Below are 17,477 nucleotides of genomic sequence, written 5' to 3' on the forward strand. Positions count from 1 at the left end.
TGGCGTGGTGGCTCACCCCTGTAATCCCAACACTTTGGGAGGCCGAGGCAGGAGGATCACCGGAGGTCAGGAGTTCAAGACCAGCCTGGCCAACATGGTGAAACCCCATCTCTACTAAAAACACAAAAATTAGCCAGATATGGCGGTGGGTGCTTGTAATCCCAGCTACTCAGGAGGCTGAGGCAGGAGTATTGCTTGAACCTGGGAGAAGGAGGTTGCAGTGAGCTGAGATTGCACCACTGCACTCCAGCCTAGGCGACAGAGCTAGACTCTGTCTCAAAAAAAAAAACCTGACTATATTAAGGACCAAAAATGCACCAGGGAGTGGAAAAAGGAATTTATAACACAGGACAGCCAGCAGGTTCCCCTGTTTTATTTTAAAAGGTTGGGGATAGAAAAATGTTGTTAAAGAGTATAATTGAATTGCTCGCTACGCAAAGGATAAACACGTGAGGGGATGAATACTGCATTCTCCATGATGTGATTATTGCTTATTGCAAGCCTGTATCAAAATATCTCATAGACTCATAAATATATACACCAACTATGTACCTACAAAAATAAAAAATAAAGAAAAACACTGTTAAGGTAACAGTGTCGGGGATGGCAGGGGAGCCTTCCTTCCTGGTATTTTTTCTGTTTTCCGAATTCTCCTCTGGTACACACGGACAATCTGGTAGGGGCACATTTCTACCCCCACGTGTCGCTTTTCACAGGGACCTGTCGCACAGCGCACGGGCTTAAATTCCTGGAGCCTGTATCCGCTAATTTTTTTGTTTGTTTGTTTTCAGACAGAGTGTCACTCTGTCGACCAGGCTGTAGTGCAGTGGTCCCATCTCGGCTCACTGCAGCCTCCGCCTCCTGGGTTCAAACGATTCTCGTGCCTTAGCCTCCCAAGTAGCTGGCATTACAGATGTGCACCATCACACCCAGCTAATTTTTGTATTTTTAGTAGAGATGGGGTTTCACCATGTTGGCCAGGCTGGTCTCGAATTCCCGACCTCAAGTGATCCTCCCGCCTCGGCTTCCCAAAGTTCTGGAATTACAAGCGTGAGCCACCGCGCCCGGCCCGCAAAGTATTTTTGAACGTTTTCAGGAGTGAACATTTTTTCTAACTTTCCTTCCCCTCCCCCACCCCGGGTCTCAGGCTCCCAGCAATTCCAAATTTAGGCCCGGGATGCAGGGCGTGGCTCCGGGAGGCTGCTCCAGGGAGACCTCCCCAATTGCCCTAACCAAGACCCAGGTCCCAGAATCCTGGGGGGCGGTGGGGAGATAACAGGGGACGTGAGGGGCTCATGCAAAGGGGCAGAGATCCCTAAGAACGTCACCAGGGTTGGGGTGAATCGGATGCCACCTCTTCCCCAGGTCCCTCTAAATTTAAGAGCTTGCGATTCTGAAAAGTGTAGAAGGAAAATTAAAACTTGGAACCCCAGTTCACTCTGCCAAAATAATAATGATAATAATAATAATAATAAAGCTGGAAGCTGAATTAGGCAAAAAGCTGTCTTTCCTTCTGTTCCCAAGCAGATAGATGCAGAGAAAGAATGCAACAACTCTGTTGACCTTATCTTAGTAAAGTGCCAATTTAGTGAGCGTAAGACAAACACATAATTGACTATTCTACCTGCTCCTTTTCTTTTGCAACAGGTAAATTGGGTAAAATGAGCCTTCCTCCTCCTTTCCCCTCCAGCGTGCTTCCCCCCCTTTAAATACCTAAGCCCTCAGTATCACCTTTGGAGAAAGGGCTCCTTCCTGACCTTCGCCAAATTAACTCAAATGTATTGAGACTTGTCCCAGGTACTTTTTGGTTTACAAAAGAAACGCCGACCTTTCCCTCTGAAACGGCTGCCACTTGGCCCCAGGAAGAGCGTTGTGGAGAAAGTAGGCGCCTCCTCCGGACCTGGGCCCCCGTGGGCACAGCGCGTCCCGCCGGGCAGGGAACAGGGACCGGGTGTCCCAGCGGGGTGCACCACCCCGCAACCCACATCCCCAAGCGGATCTCCAGGCCCGACCCGCGCCCCTCCGCGTCCCCCGACCCGGATCCCGCCGCTCGCTCACCAGGGGCGGCCACCAGAGGGCGGAGCAGGCCGAGGAGCAGCAGCCCAGCGCGCCATGGTGCGCCCAACGCGAGCAGGAACCGTCCCCGAGAGCAGCGCGCCCGCGAAGGCTGCGGGACAGAACGTCCCCCACTAGCCGGGTGGGGCGGAGCCCGCGGAGGACTCGAAGAGGTTGGGTGAGTGGAGCAGCCCTGCAAGCTCAGCCCGGGCTGCGCCTGGCCCGCCCCACCCCGGCCTCCACGTGCACACGGAAGGGGCGGCAACGCCGGGCCCCGGGGCGGGGGGCGGAGGAGGGGCGGCAACGCCGGGCCCCGGGGAGGGGGAGGGGGCGGAGGAGGGGCCCGGGGGGGGGGGAGGGGGCGGAGGAGGGGCCCCGGGGAGGGGGGGGGGGCGGAGGAGGGGCCCCGGGAGGAGGAGGGGGGGGGAGGGGAGGGGGCGGAGGAGGAGGGGGGGGGGGAGGGGGCGGAGGAGGGGCCCCGGGGAGGGGGAGGGGGCGGAGGAGGGGCCCCGGGGAGGGGGAGGGGGGGAGGAGGGGCCCCGGGGAGGGGGAGGGGGCGGAGGAGGGGCCCCGGGGGAGGGGGAGGGGGCGGAGGAGGGGCCCCCGGGGAGGGGGAGGGGGCGGAGAGGGGCCCCGGGGAGGGGACGGGCGGAGGTGACCCAGGCGGCGCCGAGGGGAGCACGGGACGCCCCCCCTTCCCTTCTCAGGAAACTGTGAGTGCCCCCGGCCCACAGGCCCGTCGCCAGGACGCCCAGGACGGCGCCAACTAGAGCAAAGTGCAACCCCCGGGAAAGTGCGGGTCCCTCCCTCTTTACAGCCCCTTAAATGCACGCCCCAGGGTGGTCCCTACCTGGAGCCAAGAGAAACCACTGCCCTTCTTGGAGAGGTGTGGGCCTCTCCGCACTCGCCCTTGCTGTCCCCTCTCTGTTCCTAACAGGCACCCTCCCAGGCAGCCCCAACGGGGAGAAAATGAAACTTTTCCTGCTTCTCTGCTCGGAAAACTATGGGGCCCTCTTCCCGCTGCTCGCGGGGCGCTCAGGGCGCTCCCCAAGGGGTGCAAAGTGCAATCCCTTCCCTGTTCAGAAAGGCGTAGGCCTCGACAGGCAGCCACGGCCCCTGGTCCTTTCTGGAGCGTCCGAGCTGGGGGCGCTCAGTGGAGAGGGATGGCGGGGGTGAGGGGCTTTGGGACACACTGCGGATACCCACTCTGCGCGGGACCAAGGACGTTCGGCCACAAGCTCAGAGACAGGGTTGGGAGTGAGGACTTGTGGCCGTGGTTTGGGGTTGGGGGTAAGACCCCTATCTGGGTGGCCTGGCTGAGTCCTGGTCCTTGGCGACTCGCCCCCGCAGGCTGAGTCAGGGGCCCTTCGGTAACACTGGTCTTGTGTTGTGCCAGGCCTGCGGCGACACCGTCTTTCCCCAGACCATCTGTGCCCCTGGATCAGACACAGGCAAGGCCAGAGGGCCTGGCTCCGCACCCCAGGGCCCACCTCAGGGGTTTGAGGATTGCAGCAGTGAAACTATGCACTCCACTCCTGGAGGCGGAATCACTTTTCTTTTTTTTTTTTTTTTTTTCTTTCTTTCTTTTTTTTTTTTTTTTTTTTCTTTTGTCTTTGCTTCGTCCTGAACCTGCCTGGGATAATGACGTGATGACTGAAGTCCCAGCAGCCAGTTTGGAGCAGGAAGTCTCCTACAGGATAGAAGTTGTGTATGTGTTGTTTGTTTGTTTTGAGATGGATTCTTGCTCTGTGGCCCAAGCTGGAGTGCAGTGGCACCCTCTTGGCTCACTGCAACCTCCGCCTCCTGGGTTCAAGTGATTCTCCTGTCTCAGCCTCCTGAGTAGCTGGGATTACAGGCGTGCACCACCATGCCTGGCTAATTTTTGTATTTTTAGTAGAGACAAGGTTTCACCCTGTTGGCCAGGCTGGTCTCGAACTCCTGACCTCATGATCCACACACCTCGGCCTCCCAAAGTGCTGGGATTACAGGTATGAGCCACTGCGCCCAGCCAGAAGTTGTATTCTAAGCATGGCAGAACACGTTGAGCAAAGGTGTCAGGGTGGCTGGTGACATAGCACGATGGCCATGCCAGCCCCAGACTCACTCTCCCAACTTATTTTACAGGACAGAGGCGTACATTTTTATCTCACTGTTTGCTAAAGTCAGGTCTCCATCAGCTTTCTTTAAATCACTTTTATTTCTGTTTTTCATTACCAGGGTCTGAACCCAACTTAGAGACCTCCTGTGAGGTTCTTGTGGACAACCAAGACCCTTAAGAGATGTCTGAGCGTTACACACCATGTCTGCTGCACAGACGATCAAATGAAGTTTTTGAGGTCAGTGGATGATGGGTGGATATAGATGGGTCTGAGGGTAGGAAGTGGTGGATGGATGAATGAATGGACAGACAGCCATCTGCATGCACGAATGGGTGGATCACTTGCTGTAAGGATGGATAAAGAGATAGATGGCTGGATGAATGAATAAATGGGCAGACAAATGGGTGGATGGATGAGAGGATGAGTGGATAGATGTATGGAAAGATGAGTGGGCGATTGGGTGGATAGATAGTTGGATGGATGGATGAATGGATGGATACATGTGAATAAATGGATGAATGGATGGGTGGGTGGATGAATAGATGAATGAATAGATGAATAAATGATGAATGGATGGGTGGGTGGAGGAATGGATGGATAAATGGACAGATGAATAAATGGATGGATGAAAGCGGGGATAAATGGATTGATCTATGGATAGATGGATAGATAGGTGGGTGGATGGGTGGGTGGATGGATGGTTGGAAGGATAGATGGATGGACAGATTACTGGGTAGATGGAGGAGTAGAGAGATCGATGGGTAGGTAGGTGGATGGATGGATAAATGGGTGAACAAATGGATGGATAGATGGGTGGACAGATTACTGGCTGGCTGGATGGGTAGAGAGATAGATGAGTAGGTGGGTGGGTGGATGGATAGATGGATGGATGGATGGATGGATGGATGGATGGATGGATGGATGGATGGATGGATGGATAGATGGATGGACAGACAGACAGGTGGATAGATAGCTGGATAGATGGGTGGGTAGAAGAATAGATGGATGAATGGATGGATGAGTAGGTGAATAGATGGATTGATGGACAAACAAGTAAATTTTTACCTGACATTTTTGTATTGTCGTATAACTTTCTATGTGTTGATTCACTGGGAAATAATTGTGATACATGGATATTGGACTTATTAGCTCATGTCTGCTGATAAGAAAACAACACAGGGCCATAGAGTTCATTAGCAGTGGGCTGGGATCAAAACGAAGGGCTCTTTGATTCTGAGTTCAGGCCATTTGGACCACTTTGCCTTGTGACTGCCCCCAGATCACTGGAATTTTCCTCGCGGTTCACAGCGCCCAAAGGTAAGCAGTATTTGGTAGCCTAGAGTTCATACATTGGAAATTTCATGATCTGTGTCCCCTCAGTGGTACAAAGCATTTTTACAGCAATAATTAATTTGGCAATAACTTGATGTGTGAGCCTGTGTATGCGTCTTTTCAGCTGGCTAGTACAGTATCAGTGATGCCATGTTCGCATGCTAAATACCAGCCAAAGACATGCAAGAAAAGAAGGGCAGGCCGGGCGCGGTGGCTCGTGCCTGTAATCCCAGTACTTTGGGAGGTTGAGGTGGGTGGATCACCTGAGGTCAGGAGTTCGAGACCAGCCTGGCCAAAATGGTGAAACTCCGTCTCTACTAAAAATACACAAATTAGCTGGGCATGGTGGTGAGTGCCTGTAATCCCAGCTACTCAGGAGGCTGAGGCAGGAGAATCACTTGAACCTGGGAGGCAGATGTTGAAGTGAGCTCAGATCACACTACTGTACTCCAGCCTGGGCAACAGAGCAATATTCCATCTCAAAAGAAAAAAAAAAAAAAAAAAAGGGGGGGGCACAGCCTACCAGAGCTGCTCAGACACATGTTCTTTATCTGAATTTTTGGGGGTCAACTCAAAATCCAATCAACCGATGACAATGACATCCTAGAAACTGTTCCCAGATCAGACAGTAAAATTTCACAGATTCTGCCTTTGAGTCATGGGGATTTGAGTCTCTGTAGGTTCAGGAGAAATATCTCATGCATACAATTCCAGAGAGTCAGGGGCCAGCCTTTTCTGTAAAAAGAGAAACAAAATGGAATTGCACATTGGCATGGACCGGATGCAAGGAAACATCACTAATTTAAGCTCCTTTACAAACCCTATCCTAGGAAGCACTTTCCTTCTTCACTTTCAGCAGTCAAGCCTCTCCAGTGTCATTGCGCCTAAACCTGTTGACATGATGGGGCTGTGCTTCACCTGGAAGATGGTCTCTATTCCTGACCATTCTGAAGGCAAAGAACTTGAAATAAGTTCAAATTCAAGTTGCAGCACATCCACGGAGCAGCTGGAAGTGCTGCCTGTGGCCTGTCGTAATGGCAGGGTAGCAGGGAGAGAGAAATGTTTTTCTTCACCCATCATCGGCTTTATGACTAAGGCCCCTAGAACAAAAACAGAATAGCAAGAGAAAAGCAGGTCCATGTATTTAGGTTTTATGTGACATGGAAGCCATCATAAGAAATAAATAGGGAAATCTGAGTATTTTTGTGCTTCGGTTTTGGTTTTTTGTTTGTTCGTTTGTTTGTTTTTTGAGATGGAGTCTCACTCTGTCGCCCAGGCTGGAGTTCTATGGCGTGATCTCGGCTCATTGCAACCTCCACCTCGTGGGTTCAAGCGATCCTCCTGCCCCAGCCTCCCGAGTAGCCGGGACTATAGGCAACCACCACCACGTCCGGCTAATTTTTATATTTTTAGTAGAGACGGAGTTTCACCATGTTGGCCAGGCTGGTTTCGAACTCCTGACCTCAGTTGATCCACCTGCCTCGGTCTCCCAAAGTGCTGGGATTACAGATGTGATATGCTTAGTTTTAATGAAGAGTGAACAGTGATGGAGAAGTGTGACTATTGGACAAGTGTGACAGGAATGGGGTCCTGAACCAAACCCCAAGAGAGGGTTCTTGGATCTCAAGCAAGAAAGAATTCAGGGTGAGTCCACAGAGTAAAGTGAAAGCAAGTTTATTAGGAAACAAAAGGAATAAAGAATGGCTACTCCATAGACAGAGCAGCCCCGAGGGCTCCTGGTTGCCCATGTTTATGGTTATTTCTGTGGATATGCTAAACAAGGGGTGCATTATTCATGCTTCCTGTTTTTAGACCATGTAGGGTAACTTCCTGATGTTGCCATGGCATTTGTAACTGTCATGGCGCTGGTGGGAGTGTAGCAGTGAGGATGACCAGAGGTCACTCTTGTGGCTATCTTGGTTTTGGTGGGATTTGACCGGCTTTTTTTTTTTTTTTTTTTTTTTTTTTTTTTTTTTTTACTGCAACCTGTTTCATCAGCAAGGCCTTTCTGACCTGTATCTTGTATCAACCTCCTATCTCATCCTGTGACTTAGAATGCCTTAACCATCTGGGAATGCAGCCCAGTAGGTTTTAGCCTCATTTTACCCAGCCCCTATTCAAGATGGAGTGGCTCTGGTTTACACACCTCTGGCAAAAGGATCTGATCTAATGAGAATAAACTGCGGGAACTTAGCAGGGCCTGTTTGTTCAGATTCTTCTGCGTCCCTGTGTGTTCAGAGTTAAGGATATTCTCTTCCTCCTGGTATAGGGAGGGGACCTCCGGAGTGGGGGTCCCGTGACCCGCTTCAGGGTAAGATCAGAGAGTCCTTCTGAGCTTGTATGACCTACGTTAAGGAAGACCGGTGAGGGTAAGGTGAAAGTGACCTTCTTACTTACATTGTTTTCTCAAATGCCACAGTTCCGGGTGGAATGTTTCCTGACCCCATCAGGAAAAGCAAAGCAAGGAGAAAACAATTTCGGGGGACAAGACAAGTAGATATAGCAGATGGGGGAGGTGTGTGGTCAACTGTATCACTCTGAGAGGCATTCAAGGAATATTTCAGAATTTCTGATAGCACACACCAGGAACAGCCTAATCTCCCTTAAAGGAGTCTAGTTCATTACTGAGTTTATGGCTTCCCTACATTTACTTGTTTCTGACCACAATCAGATAGATAGATAGATAGATAGATAGATAGATAGATAGATAGATAGATAGATAGATAGATAGATAGATTAGATGATAGATAGATAGATAGATAGATAGATAGATAGATAGATAGATAGATAGAATTTTTTTTTTTTAATACAAGGTCTTCCTCTGTCCCCCAGGCTAGAGTGCAGTGATGCAATCTTGGCTCACTGCAACCTCTGCCTGTCGGGTTCAAGTGATTCTCTTGCCTCAACCTCCTGAGTAGCTGGGAGTACAGGCATGCACCACCATGCCCAGCTAATTTTTGTATTTTTAGTAGAGACTGGGTTTCACCATGTTGGCCAGGCTGGTCTCAAACTCCTGGCCTCAAGTGATCCATCTGCCTTGGCCTCCCAAAGTGCTGGGATTACAGGCATGAGCCACTGCATCTGGCCTGACCACTGCCATATTTAATGAAGAGGAGACCCCTCCCTCCCTGAGGGTGACGGAGGGCATCACATCCAGCCTTTGTGACAAGGAGAAAGTGTTGGTCAGCACTAGAAGTAGAAAGGGTGTGTTTTAGTCTGTTTTCTGTTGCTATCACAGAATACCACAGACTGAGTAGCTTATTAAAAATAGAGGGTGTTTTTAACTTGCAGTTGTGGTGGCTGGGAAGTCCAAGGTGGAGCAGCTGAATCTGATGAGGGCTTCATTCTGGTTCATAGCTTGGAGAGAAAGTGGACGAGGAGAGAAGGTATGTGCTCAAGAAAAACAAGGGGGCCACAGTCCCACAATAGCTAGCCCCTTCCTTCCAGAGACATTAATTCCACTTAATAACCTAATTACCTCTTCAATGTGCCACCTGCAAATGCCGTTGCTCGACGAGTAGAAAAGCTTTTCAGACCTTCTCTCCTCTTCCAGGGCCAGGCACAGTGGCTCATGCCTGTAATGTCTTTGGGAGGTCAAGGCAGGAGGATTGCTTTGAGGCTAGGAGTTCAAGACCAGCCTAGGCAACTAAGTGTGGTCTCATCTCTACACAAAAAAAATTTTTTTTGAGATAGAGTCTAGCTCTGTCGTCCATGCTGGAGTACAGTGGTGTGATCTCAGCTCACTGCAACCTCCGTCTCCTGAGTTCAAGCGATTCTCCTGCCTCAGCCTCCCAAGTAGCTGGGTTTACAGGTGTGCGCCACCACACCCGGCTAATTTTTGTATTTTTAGTAGAAACAGGGTTTCACTATGTTGGCCAGGCTGGTCTCAAACTCCTAACCTCAGGTGATTCCTGTGCCTCAGCCTCCCAAAGTGCTGCGATTACAGGCATGAGCCACAGTGCCCACCTCCCCCGCCTCCCCATTTTTTTTTTTTTTTTTAATTAGCCAGGCATGCTGATTGCTTGAGCCTGGGAGGTGGAGACTGCAGAGATGTAATTGCACCACTGCACTCCAGCCTGGGCGACTGAGACCCTATCTCAAAATACAACAAAATAAAAAACAAGAATGCAGACTCAGAGCACAGCCGAAACCAAGTTTTAGCTGCAAGACAGGTTATGGGAGGGAGAAAGGAAAAGGCTTTGCTAGCAAAAGTGGGCTCGTTATGTAGATGCAACTTCACAGGTAGCAGCCCCCAGAGAGAAGAGATGGTGAATATTTCTTTTCAGGTCTTTAAAAGCTCCATACTCTCAGTTAATCTCTCCTAGATCCGGACAAGAGAAGAGTTGGTCACTTTACAGCTGACTGTCTAATCCAGACAAGAGAAGGGCTGGCCGCCTTACAGTAGACCCTCTACAGATCAACAGACGCAGGGTTCCCCCACAAAAGACAGTGTTTCTTCTTTTTTGTTTTCCTTCACCTTTAATTTAAAATTCAAGGGTGCATGTGCAGAATGTGCAGGTTTGTTACCTAAGTAAACATGTGCCATGGTGGTTTGCTGCACAGATCAACCCATCACTCAGGTATTAAGCCAGCATCTGTTAGCTATTCTTCCTGAGGCTCTCCCTCCCCTTACCCCCAAGCTTTTCACAGTCCCCAGTGTGTGTTCTCCTCCCTGTGCTCTCATTCTTCAGCTCCCACTTTTGAGTGAGAACATGCAGTATTTTATTTTGTGTTCCTGCATTAGTTTGCTGAGGGTAACGGCTTCCACCTCCATCCATGTTCCTGCAAGGGACATAAACTCATGCTTTTGTATGGCTGCATAGTATTCCATGGTGTATATGTACCACATTTTCTTTTTTCTTTTTTTCTTTTTGAAATGGAATCTTGCTCTGTCACCCAGGCTGGAGTGCTGTGGTGCAATCTCAGCTCATTGCAACCTCTGCTTCCCAGATTCAAGCGATTCTCCTGCCTCAGCCTCCCGAGTAGCTGGGATTACAGGCACCCGCCATCACACCCAGCAAATTTTTGTATTTTTGGTAGAGACGGGGTTTCACCATGTTGGCCAAGCTAGTCTTGAACTCCTGATCTCAAGTGATCTGCCCGCCTTGGCCTCCCAAAGTGCTGGGATTACAGGCGTGAGCCACTGTGCCTGGCCACCACATTTTCTTTACCCAGCCTATCATTGATGGGCATTCAGGTTGATTCTGTGTCTTTGCTATTGTGAACAGTGCTGCAGTGAACATACGCATGCATGGATCTTTATGATAGAATGATTTTTCCTTTGGGTACATACCCAGTAATGGGATTGCTGGGTCAAAGGGTAATTCTGCCTTGAGGTCTCTGAGGAATCGCCACACTGTCTTCCACAGTGGTTGAACTAATTTACACTCCCACCAACAGTGTAACAGTGTTCCTGTTTCTCCACAACCTCACCAGCACCTGTTGTTTTTTGACTTTTTAATAATCGCCATTCTGACTAGTGTGAGATGGTGTCTCGTCATTAGCTTTGATTTGCATTTCTCTGATGATCAGCGGTGTTCAGGTTTTTCCATATTTTTTTTTTTTTTGGCCACATGAATGTCTTCTTTCGAGAAGTGGAAAGATAGCATTTCAGGAGTACTCCCCAATATATTAAAGAAATATATTTTGAGATAAAATATTTTTATTTCCTTTAGTATGTTTTATTTATTTATTTTTATTTTTTATTTTTCTTTGAGACAGGGTCTTGCTCTGTCACCCAGGCTGGAATGCAATGGTGTGATCTCGGCTCTCGACAACCTCCACCTCCCGGGTTCAAGCAATTCTCCCACCTCAGCCTTCCAAGTAGCTGGGATTACAGCTGCCTGCCACCACAACTGGCTCATTTTTTTGTATTTTTAATAGAGATGGGATTTTGCCATGTTGGTCAGGCTGGTCTAAAACTCCTGAGCTCAGGTGATCAACCCGCCTCCCAGAGTGCTGGGTGTACAGGTGTGAGCCACTGCGGCCAGCCTGTTTCTTTTCTTATACAAACAAACCTATGATGATAAAGTTTAATTTATGAATTAGGCACAGTGAAAAATGAACAACAGACTCATAATGAAATAGGACAATTATAACAATATACTGTAGTAAAAGTTATGTGAATGTGGTGTGCTCTTTCTCTCTTTCATGTGTGTGTCTCAGTCTCTCTCTTGAAATATCTTAGTATTTTCAGCCTATAGTTGACCAGTGATAACGGAAACCACATGTTGTAGGCTGTTCTTGCATTGCTGCAAAGAAATACCAGAGACTGGGTAATTTATATGAAAAAAAAGAAGTGGGCTGGGCACGGAGACTCACGCCTGTCATCCCAGCACTTTGGGAGGCTGAGGCGGGAGGATCACTTGAGGTCAGGAGTTTAAGATCAGCCTGGCCAACATGGTGAAACCCTGTCTCTACCAAAAATACAAAAAATTAGTCGGGGTCATGGTGGGCACTTGTAATCCCAGCTACTCAGGAGGCTGAGGCAGGAGAATCTCTTGAATCTGGGAGGCGGAGGTTGTAGTGAGCTGAGATCGTGCCACTGCGCTCCAGCCTGGGTGACAGCAGGACTCCCGTCACACACACACACACACAAAAGGTGTCATTGGCTCACGGTTCTGCAGGCTGTGGAGAAAGCACGGCACCAGCATCTGCTCAGCTTCTGGGGGGCCTCAGGAAGCTTCCAGTTATGGTGAAAGATGAAGTGGGGGTGAGCATATCACACGAGAAAAACAGGAGCAACTCGGGGGTGGTGAGAGGTGCCACAACACTGAACCAGCCAGATCTGGCAAGAACTAACCCACTATTGTGAGGACAGACATAAGCCATGAGGAATCTGCCCCCATGACCCAAACACCTGCCACCAGGCCCACCTCCAGCATTGGGCATGACAATTTGACGTGAGATTTGACAGGGACAAATATCCAAACTCTTTCACCACAGAAAGCAAAACCACAGATAAGGGGGGCTACTGTGCATTGTGCAGGAAGGCAGTGCCTCGGAGCCGGCTGGGGGAAGGAGCAGGTCTCTCAGCTGCCGAACAGTTTTGGGAGATTACCTACCATCACTTCTCTCTGTCCCAGAATCACACAAAATGGTCAGCTGTGCCAGGTACCTTGCCCACTTGCCCAATTCTCTCCACCTTTCCTTCTGTCTCCTTCCACATGTGACCACCCCCTTCACACTCCCATCGTCGCGTCTAAAGCTTGCTCCACGCATTGCATGACAGCCAGTAAGTCTAGAGACAAGGTGTGAAGGTAAGGACAGCAGCTTTATTTTGAAGAACCAGCAAGTCGAGAAGACAGAAGAGTGCCGTCCTAAAAAGCCATCTTTAAAAAAAAAATTATTATTATACTTTAAGTTCTGGGATACATGTGCAGAATGTACAGGTTTGTTACATAGGTATACATGTGCCATGGCGGTTTGCTGCACCCATCAACCTGTCATCTAGGTTTTAAGCCCCACAGGCATTAGGTATTTATCCTAATGCTCTCCCTCCCTTTGCCCCCCACCCCGCAACAGGCCCCGGTGTGTGATGTTCCCCTCCTTGTGTCCGTGGGTTCTCACTGTTCACCTCCCACTTATGAGTGAGAACATGCGGTGTTTGGTTTTCTGTTCCCGTGTTAGTTTGCTGAGAAAGATGGTTTCCAGCTTCATCCATGTCCCTGCAAAGGACATGAACTCATTCTTTTTTATGGCTGCATAGTATTCCATGGTGTATATGTGCCACATTTTCTTTATCCAGTCTATCACTGATGGGCATTTGGGTTGAAAGAACCATCTTAATAGAATTTTAGGCTCCTTTTATGCTAGGGGGAGAGGGAGGGTGATAGAGGGCAGGAGGTGAGCAATGATCGTAGACATCTGGGCGGCTGTTATGGTCCAGGGGGCCTTGTGGAACTTCCTCGTCCTTGGTCAGGTCACAGTGCTCTTACAAATCTTTGACATAGCATTTTTCCTTCTGTGTACATCCTCCTGATCCCCTTGGGGGTTATTTTTGGGAAGGGACTATGATCATTCTTGCTTTAAAGTTAAACCATAATCTGAATTCATGATTAGCTTGGCCTATTTGTAGGAATGAGCAAACGCAGTTAGCTTGTGAGGTAAGAAGAAAGACGGAGTGAATGGTGCTAGATTTTTCTCACTATTAGACTCACACATAGGTTCTTGGCCAAGGAAGTACATGACGAACACATTCTCTCTCCCTTTTTTTTTTTTTTTTTTTTGAGACAGAGCTTCGCTCTTGTCCCCCAGGCTGGAGTGCAATGGTGCGATCTTGGCTCACTGCAAGCTCCGCCTCTCCGGTCAAGAGATTCTCCTGCCTCAGCCTCCTGAGTAGCTGGGATTACGGGCGCCCGCCGCCATGCCTAGCTAATTTTTTGTATTTTTAGTAGAGACAGGGTTTCACTATGTTGACCAGGCTGGTCTCGAACCCCTGACCTCAAATGATCCGCCTCGGCCTCCCAAAGTGCTGGGATTACAGGTGTGAGCCACCACGCCCACCCCAACATGTTCTCTTGTTAGAGGCATTTGAACCAGAGCAACTCCATCTTGAATAGGAGCTGGATAAAATGAGGCTGAGAACTGCTGGGCTGCATTCCCAGGAGGTTAGGCATTCTTAGTCACAGGATGAGATAGGAGGTCAGCACAAGATACGGGTCATAAAGACCTTGCTGATAAAACAGGTTGCGGTAAAGAAGCCGGCCAGAACCCACCAAAACCAAGATGGTGACGAGAGTGACCTCTGATCGTCCTCACTAATTATATCCTAATTCTAATAAATTTGCTTCTCAAAGATACTCCCACAAGTGCCATGACAGTTTACAAATGCCATGGCAACATCCAGAAGTTACCATATATTGTCTAAAAGGGGAGGAACCCTCAGTTATAGAAACTCCCGTTTACCAGAAAACTCTTATATTTAGCATATAATATGGTATTTAGATTATATGCTAAATGCCCTTTGTTTAGCATATGATCAAGAAATAACCATAAGTATACTCAGTCAAGCAGCCCATGCTTCTGTTCTGTCTGTGGAGTGGCCATTGTTTTATTCCTTCCTTTTTTTTTTTTTTTCCCTGAGACAAGATGTCACTCTGTCACCCAGAGTGGAGTCCATTGGCACAATCAGAGTTCACTGCAGCCTCAACCTGTTGAACTTAAGCAGTCCTCCCACCTCGGTCTCCCAAGTAGCTGGGACCACAGGTGCACGCCACCACACCCAGCTAATTTTTGTATTTTTGGTAGAGACAGAGTTTTGTCTTGTTGGCAAGGCTGGTTTCAAACTCTTGGGCTCAAGCATTCCGCCCGTCTCAGCCTCCCAAAGTGTTGGCATTATAGGCATGAGCCACCCTGCCCAGCCCTTTTACTTTCTTAATAAACTTGCTTCCACTCTGTGGACTCATCCTGAATTTTTTTCTTGCATGAGATCCAAGAACTCTCTTGGGGTTTGAATTGGGACCCCTTTCTAGTAACACTTTGACTCCTCTGTTCAGATGTCATCACTCCCTCCAGCAAACCTGGAGTGTTCAAACTCTTTTCCATCCATCCTTTCCTCTCAAGGCAAAGAGGCAACTTGGCTATTCTCATAGACAAACAGATAGGAGATGTAGGAATTCATAGGCAGATGTTAGAGCTATTGATAAACAAGATGGCAGCTTGTCTTGCTGCTTAGATATGAAAGATGCCATTGCTTGCTTGTGAAAAAAAATGAAGCATGTTCCTGGAGTTCACCAATATGGCGTGGACTTTATCTCCTTATCAGTATCAGTCAGTGCAAGACGGTCCAACCTCTGGGTGCCAAGACACGCGCTCATTTTCCCAATGGCATTCTCTTATCCCTTGAGCCTGCTTTCCCACCTGCTATGGTTTGGATCTGTGTTCCCACCCAAATCTCATGTCAAATTGTAATCCCCAATGTTAAAGCTGGGGCCCGGTGGGAGATGGCTGGGTCATGGGGATGGTTTTTCATGAATGGTCTAGCATCCTCTTCTTGGTGCTGTTCTCATGCTAGTGAGTGAGCTCTCACAAAATCAAGTTGTTTAATAGTGTGTGGCACCTCCCTTCTCACTCTCTCTCTTGCTCCTGTTCTAACCACGTAAGATGCACCTGCTTCCCCTTTGCCTTTCACCATAATTGTAAGTTTCCTGAGGCTTCCCTAGTCAGGCTTCCTGTCCAGCCTGCAGAACTGTGAATCGATTAAACCTCTTTTCTTTATCAATTACCCAGTCTCAGGTGTTTCTTTATAGCAGTGAAAGAAGGGCCGAATACACCACCCATTGAGCAGATTGGAAGTGCAAGAAAACTAGCACATGCCCCCATCCTAGAAGCAGCCTCAGCCAACACATTTTGGGAAATGACCGAAAAAGACCCCAGTCTTCCTCACTCCTCGGGTGGGATGACCCTGAGTCTCCAAGCTCTCATTGCAGTCACTGGCTTGATAATATCTTCTACTCTCTGTCTTCCTTCCCTCTCCCCTCCCACCCTCCCCAAACACAAAGGCTTTGTAGTAAAATCGTGGTCTCAAGGTCTGCTTTCACCTCCTTGAAATCTAGACTTTCTGTGCTTCCAGAAAACATGTTGAAATGTTACCTGTCAATTAAATTCTGGGAAGCCTGGGTGTATCACAGTTTGAATCATACAGAGAGACACCATGAAGAGCCTGGAGTTTGGTGAACTTTGTTGAAACCCCTCCTTCACTTTCCTTGTTGAATCCAATCCAGTCCTCATGTCCTCATGAGTTCGTTTTCATTTCCTAAATGACATCCATGGAAAAATAATGGGGAGAAAGGAAAGCACAATTTTACATTTGTATCTGACAGGCTCTGAAAGGGAGCCAGAGAATGTAGTTAGCATCCACAAATTATGGAATAAGGTATTTCCCATCTTCTTAACACACACAGCACTTCTAAGGGGCCTGCAAAAACCCCAGCGGCCTTTCAGTGTCCCACACATCTTAGCACACATAGATATTTATATCTCTCCTATCATGAAACAAATATGCATGCATATCATTATTTTGGTGATATAGCATGAGCACTTTGTTTGCAAGAAACAAATATGCACGCATATCATTTTGGAGATATAGCGTGAGCACTTACATTTTTTGCAAGAAACAAATATGCATGCATGTCATTATTTTTGGAGATACAGTGAATGCACTTTTCAGTTACATGCTCAAAATGTTTGGTAAACTGAAAGTGGTTGTCATTACCCTTAATTTCTGCAAGGAATAAGCAAGTATGTCCTGGTGGCACATTGCTATGAATAAAGCAGACTATGTCAGTGCTACGGGAGTTCTATGGAAAGCATGAACCACAACATGGTTTTTCCTGTCTTGTTCGTGATGCTTATTTATAACGGGAGAGAACAGAATATTGGCTTCATTCATGTCCTTGATTTATGATGGAATCCATAGGAATCTGCCATCTTGGGTGAATGAGCAATACCTAAAGGAATGTCCTATATGATACCGAGCTATACCACCACCCAAAATATGACTTAGGAGACCAAGATTGCGATTTTTATAAAAAGCTCGTAAGCAATCATTGGTGTTAGTGGGTTTTTTTGTTTGTTTTTGTTTTTGACAGAGTCTCACTCTGTCACCCAGGCTGGAGTGCAGTGACATGATTTTGGCTCACGGCTCACTGCACACTGCAACCTCCATCTCCCAGGCTAAACCAATTCTCATGCCCCAGCCTCCCAAGTAGCTGGGAGTACAGGTGTGTGCCACTGCACCTGGCTCATTTTTGCATTTTCCTTTTAGTAGAGATGGGGTTTCACCATGTTGGCCAAGCTGGTCTCTAACTCCAGGCCTCAAGTGATCCACCTGCCTTGGCCTCCCAATGTGTCGGGATTACGGGCATGAGCCACTGCACCTGGCCAGTGTATGTTTGTAAGGTTCACCCACATTGTAGCATGTGTCAGTACTTGAAACCTTTTTCTGCCCGAATCACATTCCACTGTATGGATATGCCATATTTTGTTAAA

The 17,477-nt window shown here is 48.3% G+C and overlaps 1 protein-coding gene and 1 long non-coding RNA gene across 10 annotated transcripts in view; one reads left to right on the forward strand and one right to left on the reverse strand.

Annotated features, from left to right (window-relative positions):
* The window catches only part of LOC126946843 (uncharacterized), a 55,253-nt gene extending 52,957 nt beyond the window's left edge, over positions 1–2,296 (reverse strand). For all 9 annotated transcript variants that reach the window (XR_007722771.1, XR_007722770.1, XR_007722767.1 and 6 more), the window contains exon 1: positions 2,059–2,296. This is a non-coding gene — a long non-coding RNA (uncharacterized LOC126946843). The remainder of the gene's footprint in view (positions 1–2,058) is intronic.
* Positions 2,297–2,507: 211 nt separating this feature from the next.
* The window catches only part of LOC126946842 (dehydrogenase/reductase SDR family member on chromosome X), a 429,610-nt gene continuing 414,640 nt past the window's right edge, over positions 2,508–17,477 (forward strand). The window contains exon 1 of the mRNA XM_050777532.1: positions 2,508–2,511. The gene's annotated coding sequence lies outside the window, so the exon portion shown is untranslated. The remainder of the gene's footprint in view (positions 2,512–17,477) is intronic.

Source organism: Macaca thibetana, chromosome X, assembly GCF_024542745.1.
Source record: "Macaca thibetana thibetana isolate TM-01 chromosome X, ASM2454274v1, whole genome shotgun sequence".
NCBI classification, from domain to species: Eukaryota; Metazoa; Chordata; class Mammalia; order Primates; family Cercopithecidae; genus Macaca; species Macaca thibetana.